General features: G+C 39.4%; 1 protein-coding gene and 1 long non-coding RNA gene across 7 annotated transcripts in view; both read right to left on the bottom strand.

Moving 5' to 3' along the window:
• Positions 1 to 12556, bottom strand: part of LOC105487306 (GDP-mannose 4,6-dehydratase) — a 635071-nt gene that overhangs the window by 596753 nt on the left and 25762 nt on the right. The window lies entirely within an intron of this gene.
• The window catches only part of LOC105487304 (uncharacterized), a 93320-nt gene that overhangs the window by 55680 nt on the left and 25084 nt on the right, over positions 1 to 12556 (bottom strand). For all 4 annotated transcript variants that reach the window (XR_011624130.1, XR_011624133.1, XR_011624132.1 and 1 more), the window contains exon 2: positions 11869 to 12000. This is a non-coding gene — a long non-coding RNA (uncharacterized lncRNA). The remainder of the gene's footprint in view (positions 1 to 11868; positions 12001 to 12556) is intronic.

Raw genomic sequence — 12556 nt, 5'->3', positions numbered from 1 at the left:
CCACAAGCAATTTTCTTAATAACTAAGGGAGTTACACAGTAAATTCCTCTCAGTAGGAAAATATTGAGAAGATTTCTCTAAAATAGGATCTTAAGAACCAAGAAATTAAGCATATGTTTGCCAAGTTAGTAGCTTTTTTCCAGGCATATGAAAAACCCAGTCAGGAAAGACGAGGTGGAAAAGGCAAACAGGTATTCCTTTCCCAGATTAGGAAAGTTTTACTTAGAAGGTCATGAAAACATAAGCTTTAGTCTGTTAGGATTAGGTGAAGCTGCACATAAGTTAGAACCCCACACACATCACATAAAAGAAGTCTGATGGTAGCCAGTCAAGAACTGCTGATTACAGGGTCAACGATAATCAATGACCTAGGTAGCCTCCTTCTATATCTGGCTTCTACCCTCAAGTTTATGCCATCACCCAAAACTGCTGCTGGAGCAGTTTAGATTAGAAAAGATGTATCCATCATTTTCAGGAGACCTGCTCTGTTATCAGCTGTATCACAGCTGAACAGTGCAGTTAGCTTAACTGCATTCAATATTCCATTTTACAGATGACAAAATTGTCACAAAGAAAGGCTAAGCAACTTACCTAAGGGTAAATATCAAATCAGTGGCAAACCTAAAAACAGAAGCTACTATTCTTGATCACCAGTCCATATTTCTTACAGTCACAGGAAAATTGTACAGAGTATTATATACAAGCTGTACATACCATTTTTCCACAGCTTTCAGGGCCACAAACAGGTGGTAGTGATGGAGGCCCACACATCTTAGATGCTTATAAGAAACTGTCTGCATGATTATTCAAAACCCTTTCCCATAGCTTTACGGCAGCCCAAACTGTGGAAGAGCTCAATGCAGTTGAAATATCCAAAGGAAAGTAAAAGTGCTTTAGAAAATAGCTTGCCCAAGATGTGGTAATTTGAGAAGCCATAATTTTAGAAAGGGCATGTTGTACTATTTTCTTCAAGTTAAACACATTTTGCTAAACGATTATCACTAACTGAATTCTAAGGTCTGTACGGTAGGCTACATTAAAAAAAAAAACTGAAATATCCATCTGAAAACTCACTATCACCATCCTTATTTAATGAAAAATAAGGATGTCTTGGGTTAAGGAAATCTAATGTTCTCAGTAGCACAGGTAACAACTGTGTGTCTGACCTGAGCAGTCCTGGCCAAGCATAAGAGCAAGAATCTTACCAAACTTAATTCTCAAGCTCAATTTTAGAAACCTCTTCCATCACTTCAAGAAAACTGTTTTGGATCCCCACCTCCTTAATGTTAACAGCACACGGTTAAGTGTTCACCAGGCCATCGCAAAATGAAAAAAGAAATCAAGATATTATCAGATAAGCCCATGACTCAATAATCAGACTTCTTATAACATCTTCTACTCTTGAGATTACTTCCTAACTATTCTGATGTTAAAATATCCTTTATTTTAAATGACGGCAACCTAAAATACACTTGGTTGAAAAAACAAGAGCACTGGTTGCCCCACACTGAACCTGGAATTAGTACATACTGCGGGGGTAGAGGCTGCTAGTTAAGGAAATCAAAAAGTCTGGGCCACTAAACACAACGGACTCTGCAGATCCGATGTTTTGGGCAGCCTCAGCTCAACGGCAAATGCCAGAACTGGCTGACGAGCTCATCTTCCCCCTGCAGGGGGAGCAGTCCCGCACAACAGGCAGGTGTAAGCCAAGATGCCTTGACCACAGTGGGTACTCACACACCTGTTGTCAGTTTTCAAGTGCCAAGTCAAACCTTGCATATAACGTATCTCTAATACACACACACACACATTCTCTCTCTCTCTCTGGACTGAATTCTAGAAAAATTCTGCTTATAGTACTTATAGTTAGCAATATCAAACGTGCATTTATTAAAACCTCTGGAAAGCCAGTAAGTGGCCCTAAAAAAGGACACGTAAGATAAAATAATTTTTAAATTGGGAGGAAAATCTATATTGGGGGTTCTAATACGATTTACCACAATGTTTAATGCTAGGCTTAAGACAGATTCTTAAGCTGTTTCAGGTAAAACAAGAGGCTAACAGAGCCCAGCTCACCACTACCATGGCTGCCAGGCACAGGACGACAGAACACACACTCCTCACCCAAAGGACCCAAAACCTAGCATGAAATGATCCGTAAACAAGACAGTCTTAACATATATAAAGGTGATATAATCTGTTGTATGTAATTAGTAAAAAAGATAATCACTATTTTACACTGTAGAGAAAACAAATCTTCATACAAATAAATTTTCTGGCTACTGAAAGTAACCAATTTAGCTCCTGAGTGCTTTTTTTTAAATATTATAATCAACAAATTTGTATAGAATATTTCAAAAATCTATTTCCTACTTTCCACAGATTGCATTTTAAGGATGCAAGCTCTGAAACCAGAGTGCGCAGTTAGCATTCCAGGTCTACCACACAAGGCAGGCCAAGTTCATCTCCATAAGCTTTAGTTTCTGCACCTACCTTACCACACTGTTTAAAAGATTAAATGGTATAATGCACATAAAATACTTAGAACACTTAGCCTGGCAAATAGTAAGTGCTCAATATATTTTACCGATTATTAAGAAAACCTGTAGTGGTCAGGGTTTGCTAACTACCAAGTTATCTAACAAAATCCCCAATGTGCTTACCCATCCTTTCCTGGTGTAACACAGCCCCAGGAGTGCCTTGAGAATGGATGGGCTAAGATGTGAGTATGGGGTTCAGTGCAGACCAATGAGACAGGAAAGGAAATCAGCTAGCGGTCCAGGAAAGGTCTGCTTACTCCTAAGGTGGGGTAAGAGAAAGACAGAGCCGGGACATGGGCAAAGGTGTCTCCTCCTCAACCCGCATCTCTGGACACGGCACCTGGAGGTGCTACACCCACCCTCTGCCCTATCACACCACATGTAGTTCATCCCTTTCACGGAACTTAGTGACTGACATGGTTTGGCTCTGTGTCCCTATCCAAATCTCATGTTGAATTATAATTCCCAGTTTTGGGGGAGGGACCTGGTGGGAGGTAACCGAATCATGGGGGTGGATGTCCCCCTTTCTGTTCTCGTGATAGTGAGTTATCATGAGATCTGATGGTTTAAAAGTGTGTGGCACTTCTCCCTTCACTCTTTCTTCTGCTGCCATGTGAAGATGTGCTTCCCTCCCCCTTCAACCCTTCCACCACGATTGCAAGTTTCCTGCAGCCTCCGGGGCATACTTCCTGTACAGCCCGCATAACTGTCAGTCAATTAAACTTCTTTTCTCCATAAACTACCCAGCCTCAGGTAGCTCTTTAGAGCAGTCTGAGGGCGGACTAACACAGTGATTACCCAAAATAGCTCTGCTTTGTTTACTTACGTCTTTCCTCTGCCACCACACTAGAAGAGTAAGAGGAATGTCTTTTGGGGATGTGCATTACTAATGCCCCTTACACAAGTACTTGACATCTGGGGCCATGTCTACCACGTTCATTCCCCCCTGAACATAGTGGGTGTTCAGCAAATACCTGCTGAAGAAGTAATAAAATAATCTCATTCCAAGGCAAGAATATCTATTTGTTTTCCAAATGACATCCGCTTATTTTTAATGTGTATAATACTTTCAATTACTTTCTCCTACAATTCTCTAATTTCCATGTTAAACTTTAGATAAGACTAATTCAATAGTAACATCTGCCCTATATGTTTTTTTAAAAAAATAGACCCTACATCAAAAGATGTGCAAAACAAACCAAAAGGATGCACAAATATATCTATTTGAAATGCTCAAATAGTCTCACTATCCTTTTTAGGAAGATCCTCCCCATCAAAAAAACACTAGAAAAATTTTTTTAACTCCCAAAGAACATGTAAGGCAGGAAAAATGTTAGTACTTCTTAAATAATCTATGCCGTGAGGTCAGAAAACAGACATTAGTGAGAATGAGCCCAGAATTCTAAATTCCCATGAAATATTTATTCAATTTGAAAACAATGTTACCAAGTTTGCGACTTCCAGTCTTTTAGGTAAGCCAAAGTAGGAACTAGGTACTCTTGTAAGACGTAATGCATAAAAGCCTTCCAAAATTACGACTTTCTCATCCCTTTTCCCAGTTTCATCACCTAAAATTCAACTAAACCTTCAACAATTGGTAATAATTTAACCCATCCCTTTTGAATTACAGTTCATTCAATTAAGTAAATATAGTAAAACTCTGTAAGGAATTTTAATGTCATAGTACCTATTTGTTTTTAATTTAGAACCTGTGTTACATTTCTCTGTAATTCAATTGATTAGGAAGCCAAGTAGATGTGATATTTTGTGATATGATAAAGAAAAGTTATACTTCAAACATGGACTTCTTAACATATGAATTCAATTATAAAATAGCAATATCTCAACTAACTCCTTCAGTGGCGCTAGTGTTATTTTCTACCTGGGAAAGTTAAGAGTTCAAGAAGATCTTTCTCAAAAACTTACGCAGGCAAGCATACAGACATGTTAACTATTCAGAATCCACCCAAGCTTAGACAAAACACTGCTTCAAGACTTGAGCACTGCAGGACCAACATTTCAAAGAATTTTTCCCAAAAAGAAAGAGCAACAAAAAAAATCAACAGGACAAAACCTCAAAAACATTACAACAATTTTTAGATAATAATAAAAGTTACAGGATATTCCTTATGCACTTAAATTTTACACTTAAACAATACATATTCTCTAATTGCATAGCCCCAAGCCCATGTTTCACAAGGGAATAAAAACTATAAAGCTATTAAGAATATAATTGCTGGAGAAAACATCCTTGGTAGTCTTTGTGTCAGAAAGGACCTGACTTCTTAAATTATCAGCTTTTCCACTTATACAAAAATTATATTAATTTGTTAAAAAAAAAAACTAAATTAGAAACACTGAGCTTACTACTTGAAAACAACATGACAATCATCTTTTACATGTACAGCCCGACATGGATTCTGACTATAAACCATAAGAGCGTGTGTCATCCTCTGGAAAGCTTAAAAGGGCAGTATTTTCTGAATGGTTAATTCTGTTAAAAATAATCAGTTTAAGTCTTTAAAAAGAAAAATACCACCGTTTCTTATCATTTCTTCTGCATGCCCATGGCATTCTTTTACTTAACTTCTATCCCCTAAGGTTACTCCCTTTCTAGGTGACTTAGGAACCTTAGGGACAGAGAAATCAAAATTAGCCCCTACTGTACATTCCTTTTGTCCCAGTTTCCTTGAATTCAATAAAGGGGGCATGGGCTCTCACTGCTGATCTCTGTTCACAGTATTAGAAATCACAAAACTGTAATCCACAGCAAAAACTCACCACAGGTGGCAAATGTCACTGAGAGAAGCCTTTTCAGACTGTTCTGACTCAAGAGTCCCTCAAAATATGTAGCAAGGAATCCCTTGATTTATGGTAGCTGGTGAAACCTGGCAGTGGGGCAGACTCTGCAGCTCTAAATTCTAATTCCAGCTGCTTATTAATCTGTCATTTACTAATGGTGGGACCTTAGGCCCATTAAACTCTTTGGGTTTCAATCTCTTTTTCATTTGTGACATGAAAATAACAATATAGACCCAATGGTCTTGACAAAAGCAGTTGTAGAAACTAAATGGGATATTTGATGTAAACTCACTTTGAAAAACGAGAGCAAATAAAATACAAATTGATGTTGTCATAAAAGTACACAAAACAGTTCTATAGATTGGGGGGAAGGAAGGGGCACATATGGAGTAAAAAAAATAAAACAAGGGTAGGCCCAGAGCAGATTGCTGGGCCATGCTTCAGTGTAGGGCAGCTAGGAAGAGCACTCTTTAAAAACTAACCCACATAAGGAGACCACCAATCAGCGAGCATTAAAGGACACGGCAGGATGAGAAGAAAGCACAGTGGGGTCGTTATGAGAATAGGATGATGAAGGCTAGAATTCAAGCTTAAAGGGGAGAAGGGATGAACTAACACTATTCAGAGTTTTTGGTTAAATGAAAAGGTGAACAAGGTAATGTTCCTTACACACTTTGAGGCAACAACTAAAATAAGTACTTTAGCAGAAACGTCAAGATGACCTATGGAGTGTTAATTTTTCATTTAAATATTTCCAAAATTAAAATAAACCTGACTTTGGGCTCCTTAGAAAAAGAGTTGATTGCAGATCTGGTGCAGGAAAAATGTATGAATCCTTTTGTCATACCAGAAAGCAATGAAGCAAAGACTATTAAGACTGTATCAAAAGGACACAGAAGCCAAATGGAAAGGTTCACAGATTAGGACAACTAGATTAGGCCACAGATTAGGACAACCAGAACTTCAACAATAGGACAACAAGCTTCAACTGACACACATCAACAATATTTCATTCCATGAATTCATAACGGTACTAAAAACAAAATCAGTCACCATTGGAGACTGGTATGGAACCAAGTCATTAAAAACTGGTACAGAAAAACAACTGATCATTTATTTTGCCTTTTCTATACCTCAGAGTAACCAAATACAGTTGGCCCCTGTACCCACTGGTTCCTCACTGAGGATTCAACCAATCGCAGATCAAAAATATGAGGGAAAAAAAGGGATGGTTTTGCACCTGTAATGAACATGTACAGACTTTTATTGTCACTATTCCCTAAACAATATAGTATAACAACTATTTACAGAGTATTTCCATTGTATTAGATATTATAAGTAATCTAAGTATGATTTAACCTATATAGCAGGATGTGTGTAGGTTATATGCAAATATTACGCCATTTTATTTAAGGGACTTGAGCATCTGTGGATGCTGGTGTCTACAAGTGTCTGGAATCTATCCCTCATGGATACCAAGGAATGATTACACTTACGAGCTTCTTTTTTTATATAAATTTTCTTTCTTTCTTTTAAGAGACAGGGTCTCACTATGTTGGCTGGGCTAGTCTTGAATTCATAGCCTCACGTGATCCTCACTCCTCAGCCTCCCAAAGTGCTGGGATTACAGGCAAGAGCCACCACACACAACAGGAGCTTCTCTTTTTAAAAGTATTCCACTAATCACTGAAGAAAAAAATTATAGAATTAGGTTATCACAACTTGCAACTTCTAATGAAATAATGGATAATCTTGAGAATGATCCTTAATGGTTGCTGATATTACATGAAGAAAACCAAGACATCATATATTTCTTAATGGAAGTACATAAGACCAACTGTGAAGTACTTTTGTCTCCACCCCACATCAAGAAAAATCATCAGTTTACAGGAAATAAAGGGATAAAAGAACAGTTTGGGAATATAATCCATCAAATTCAGACTATGGAAGAAACAAAACACAGCAAATGGCTCAGTGTCCTCGACAAACAGATTATGAGAGAGGATGGGGAAGGGAGAAAGAGACACATACAGAGATAGAGACATAGAGAGAGAAAAAGAGACAGAGAGACAGAGAGAGGGGGTAACAGTCCGTTTTCAAGCTGCTGATAAAGACATAACCCAGACTGGGTAATCTATAAAGAAAAAGAGGTTTAATGGACTCGCAGTTCCACGCGGCTGGGGAGGCCTCACAATCATGGCAGAAGGCAAAAGGAAAAATGAGAGCCAAGCAAAAGGGTTTCCCTTTATAAAACCATCAGATCTCATGAGACTTGTAGACAGCATGGGGGAACCACCCCCATGATTCAGTTATCTCCCACCGGGTCCCTCCCACAACACATGGGAATTATGGGAGCTACAATTCAAGATGAGATTTGGGTGGAGATACAGCCAAACCATATCAGTGGGGGAAGGAGGGAGAAAGAGACAGTAGAGAGGGAAAAGAGAGAGAGATGGGGAGGGAAGAAAAATAGGAGAAAGGAAGGAAATGAAGGAAGGGGGAAAGGAGGTAATTAAAGACATGCTAAGAGACATCGATCAATTTAATGTATCACCTTATTCAGACCCTGATTCAAGCAAATTATTAAAAATAATTATGAGACAATTAGTGAAATCTGAACACTGACAGGTATCTACTTGTATTAACAAACTATTATTAACTTGGTAAATACAGTAAAGGTTGTGTGGTTTTGTTTTGTTTTTTTGAGACGGAGTCTCGCTCTGTTGCCCAGGCTGGAGTGCAGTGGCCGGATCTCAGCTCACTGCAAGCTCCGCCTCCCGGGTTCCCGCCTTTCTCCTGCCTCAGCCTCCCGAGTAGCTGGGACTACAGGCGCCCGCCACCTCGCCCGGCTAGTTTTTTGTATTTTTTTTTAGTAGAGACGGGGTTTCACCGTGTTCGCCAGGATGGTCTCGATCTCCTGACCTCGTGATCCACCCGTCTCAGCCTCCCAAAGTGCTGGGATTACAGGCTTGAGACACCGCGCCCAGCCCGCGGTTACTTTTTAAAAGAGCCAATTAAAGATACATACTATAATAAATACAGCTGAAATCATACAGTGACCAGAATTTACTGTAAAAATCTGGAAGAGGATCACAGAAACATAGAGCTACACATGAAATAAATTTGTCTATGAGTTAATAATTACAATTAGAGGATGGGTATGTGGGGGCTCACTATACTATGATTATCTACCTCAGTATATATTTGAAAATTTCCTTAATAAAAAGTTTAAATAAAAAAGGCTGCCTTGAATCACTTTGGGAATAGGACAGCATATAGACTCAAAAGATTTTAGATTAAATAGTTTTAAAGGGGACAATACATGCTACTTAAGGAGTTACAATGAAAGATATTTTAATTTCTAGTTATATAGCATTTAAGGTTCAGAAATATGTACAAAATGTTTTTAAACTCTAATGAAGAGACTAACAATCTCATTCCATAATTCCTACATGATAAATTATTTTGAACATTTTAACAAAAACATGATCTTCACTGACTCAAGTTAGTATGAAACAGATTCTACCTTAATCAGAACGACAGGCGTGTGTTTCCAGAGTACTATGAACCTCTAAGATTACATGGTGGTGTGTGCATATGTGAGCACGTGTGCACATAGGTAAACTGCACTCACGCTTCTTTGTGGGAAAGAGCCAGACTTCAGTTAAAGGGGTCTGAGCTGGTGTGGTGGCATGCACCTGTAGTCTCAGGTACTCAGAAGACTGAGGCAGGAGAAGCACTTGAGCCCAGGAGTTCAATGCCAACCTGGGTCAATGAAACCTGCTTAACGAGCAACTTGCACACATACAAATTTTCTAAGGAGGAAACACATCTACAAGATAATCACTAGGATTCTTCATAGCCCTTCGTGCTATCCCTTTTACACTGCATTTACGTGCTCCAAACCCCCCGGAGTGCTTTAAGTTGGCTGCTTCCCACCTGCCTCTCCTGGGCAGGTGCCTCTGCGGCAGCCCCCGCACCTCAACCCCTTTTCGCAGCCAACTCCCATGGCTTCTCACGGAAGGGGAGCTCAGTGGTTCCTACTCTAGGACACTTCCCCAGGACTTGGCAAGGTTTTCACCCTTCTGAAACCCACACATCAGACCTCCCTGCCAGCCTCCCACAGCCGCCCTGGCTTCAACCGCCCACCTGGCCTGAGCGCTCAGCACGTGGACTCGAGCTGGCTCTGCACCCAGCTCAGAACACAGCTCTGAACTGTAAGCATCAGGTAAGCAGCTCAGCAGTGGTCACTAGAGGGACAGAGATCATCAGACACCAACTTCTGTGAAGCCCACGCTGGGACACCTGGCTGCATCCCATCCCACCTGACCGCATCCCCTCCCACCTGACCCTCCCCTGCTTCCTGGCCTGCCCTGCTTGATTTCCCCTCACCTCATTCTCCACCATACCAAGAGCTGCCAGCTCTATTACCAGTACATGTGTTTGCCCATAATAGAGATCTGCCATATATTTTTAACATACTATAATACTTTTATAATACAACTTAATATTTATACAGTAAAATATATGACATATAAAAATATTTTCAATATTAAGTGAAGGTTTATATTTGCGGTTTAATTTTAAGGGAGAAACATATAATTTCATTAACTTGCTTTTGAACTAAGCCTTTTACTGGGGTAAGGTAGGAGAAACATCTCCCAACCCTGTTTTAAACAGCAAACATCAAAATGTGCTTACAATAATGCTGCAAATAGCTTATAAAGTGATGGTATCTTCTGAGGATTAAACCTGCAAAGATCTTAACACACAAAAGGCCTGGTATCTATAAGCACTCAATATGTTTCAGCTGCTGTTATTAGTGGCTTTGCATGTTAATAACTGAAATATCAGGGCACTTTAATACAGGTAAGTGAGCCCCTCCCACTCTCCTCCAAGCCTCCCAGTGCCCCCCAAGGCCCCGGATGAACTGAGTTAACTGGAGCCAAAACCTACCAAGAAAGAGCCCTACACATCCTTCTTTTAAAGGAGTAAAGAAAAGATTAGTTTTGATCCAGAAAATAAAAAGTCAAGCAGTATTTTACCCAAGTTAATTTGGACTCTGGAATTATTCTGCCAGTGTCCGAAGGACAAAGTGACTGAAAACAATCGCTGTCAGGCTCCCAAGGAGCTGACAAGTGGTTTGTCAAGTGAGTATTCACCATCACCTGCAGGGGTACCCCTAAGCCTCAAAACGGCTTCCAAACCTCCTCACCACCTTTCCTCACTGCTTCCCCAGCACCACCTCAAGCCTGACCATTTTCTGACTTACTCCCCTTTTTGTAACATATGCAAAGTTGGAGCGAACACCTCAGAGAAAAAGAGGAAAAGAGAAGAAAGTCGAGGATTACAATGAACTCATCTGAATACCAAGACAACAACCCAACTCACCTCTGGAAATGCACAGGTGAAAGAAAAGCAAGGAAGGAAACAGCAAAAAGGAGCGCCATCTTTCTCTACCTCAAGTCCACAGAAATTGCCTCCCTTCTTAGTTTTAATGACGAAAAACAAGGGATGAAGATATCTTTGACTACAGGAAGTGAAAAATTAGGCCAAACCAGTTAGATCAGATCATCCATAAATTACAAAATTTTTCACCTTATATTGTTTCTTGGACTAAAAGTCTGTCTTTGCCAGAAAGTAGTGATTCACTTTTGCAAATATACTATGATACCACATTTTTACATCTTGCAATGGAAAATAAGCAATATTTTAAAATTCACTTCAGAGAGTACAGAACATTATCTTAATTTTTATCTTTCCCAAATAATTGTTGAATACATTTAATATGCACATTTGTAATTATGAATCTTCTATATATCTTAATGTGTATTCTAAAGTGTTTCAGATTATAATCACCATATCATTTATTGAAAGCTATGTTACGTACCAACAACCCTGCAATTAGTGTTAATTATCTTCATTCTGTAAGTTATGAAACTGAGGTTTGTAGAGGCTAAAGTTTATTCAGGGTCACAAGGTTCCAAGAGCTAACCTAACACCCGTGCTCTTTTTCACAGGTTCTAAGCATTGAGAATTTCTTTAAAAATCTTTTAATAAATAAATAGGCTGGGCACAGTGATTCAGGCCTGAGTTCTAGCTACTTGGGAGGTTGAAGAGGGAAGATTGGTGGAGCCCAGCAGGTCAAGGCTGCAGTGAGCTCTGATCATACCACTGTACTCCAGCCTGGGCAACAGAGCAAGACCCTGTGTGAAAAACAAAAAAAGAAAGTAAATAGGCAACAGGTGGGTGCTCTGAGAAGAGGAAATGGGGTGATGGGGGACAGGCACAGGACGACTCACCTGAATACCCATTTGCATCTTTATATTTTAAATTAGGTGAATATATTACCTACCCAGAAAATAAATAAAAATTTATAAATAAAGCAAAATCTAAATAAAAGCCAGATTATACAAGAGGTAGAAACTTGAGTCCCTACAGAACTGGTTTAGCTGAAGAGCATGCTGACACTAGGCCATCAGCCAAGAGGACATCCTGTTAAGTGAGAAGAAAACATAGAACTTACTATATGGATGTTATTTGTAATCACTTTACACAGGATCCTCTAAACCGGTGGTTCCCAAACTGTCTGCAGTAAAGAACTAGTTACTGTCAGCATCCTCATTTTAAATTTCTAATCCATCACGAACTGGTTCTTCTGTAAAATACAATTGAAGGTGAATTACTAAAAAAAAAGATTCAATGTAAATGTCTCAGGAATGTCAACCTGCCATAAAAGCTTCTAAACTTACTCTCATTTTCTGTACTTACCTTGTCACAGACCAGTAACAAACAGAGCACAGACCACACCAGTTAAAAGACCACACTTCCTGGGCACCAACTTAAACCAGAAACTTTAAAAAAAAAAAAATCCCTCTGATTTCAGTATCATGAATATTGCTCCTGAGCAGCCGGGTTACTTTTGTTTTCCTCAAATGTCATAAATTTTACAACAACAGGTTAAGCATCCCTAATCTGAAAAACCAAAATGTCCCCAAATCCAAAACTTTTTTAGCGCCAACACGGCACCAGAAGTGGAAAAGTCCACCCCTCTGGTCCCAAGCATTTCAGATAAGGGACACTCAACATACAATGGTGACAATGAAGGTGACATCAACACTGAGAAAAAGGACCTACAGACAACATGCTGAAAATGTGTGAAGGGCTTATTGAAGGGCTAGGGCAGTGTGCATTCATAATAAAACATGAAATCA

This window comes from Macaca nemestrina, chromosome 5 (assembly GCF_043159975.1).
Source record: "Macaca nemestrina isolate mMacNem1 chromosome 5, mMacNem.hap1, whole genome shotgun sequence".
In the NCBI taxonomy this organism is placed as follows: domain Eukaryota; kingdom Metazoa; phylum Chordata; class Mammalia; order Primates; family Cercopithecidae; genus Macaca; species Macaca nemestrina.
Note: the sequence above shows the minus strand (reverse complement) of the source record. Positions and strands in the feature narration are given on the sequence as shown.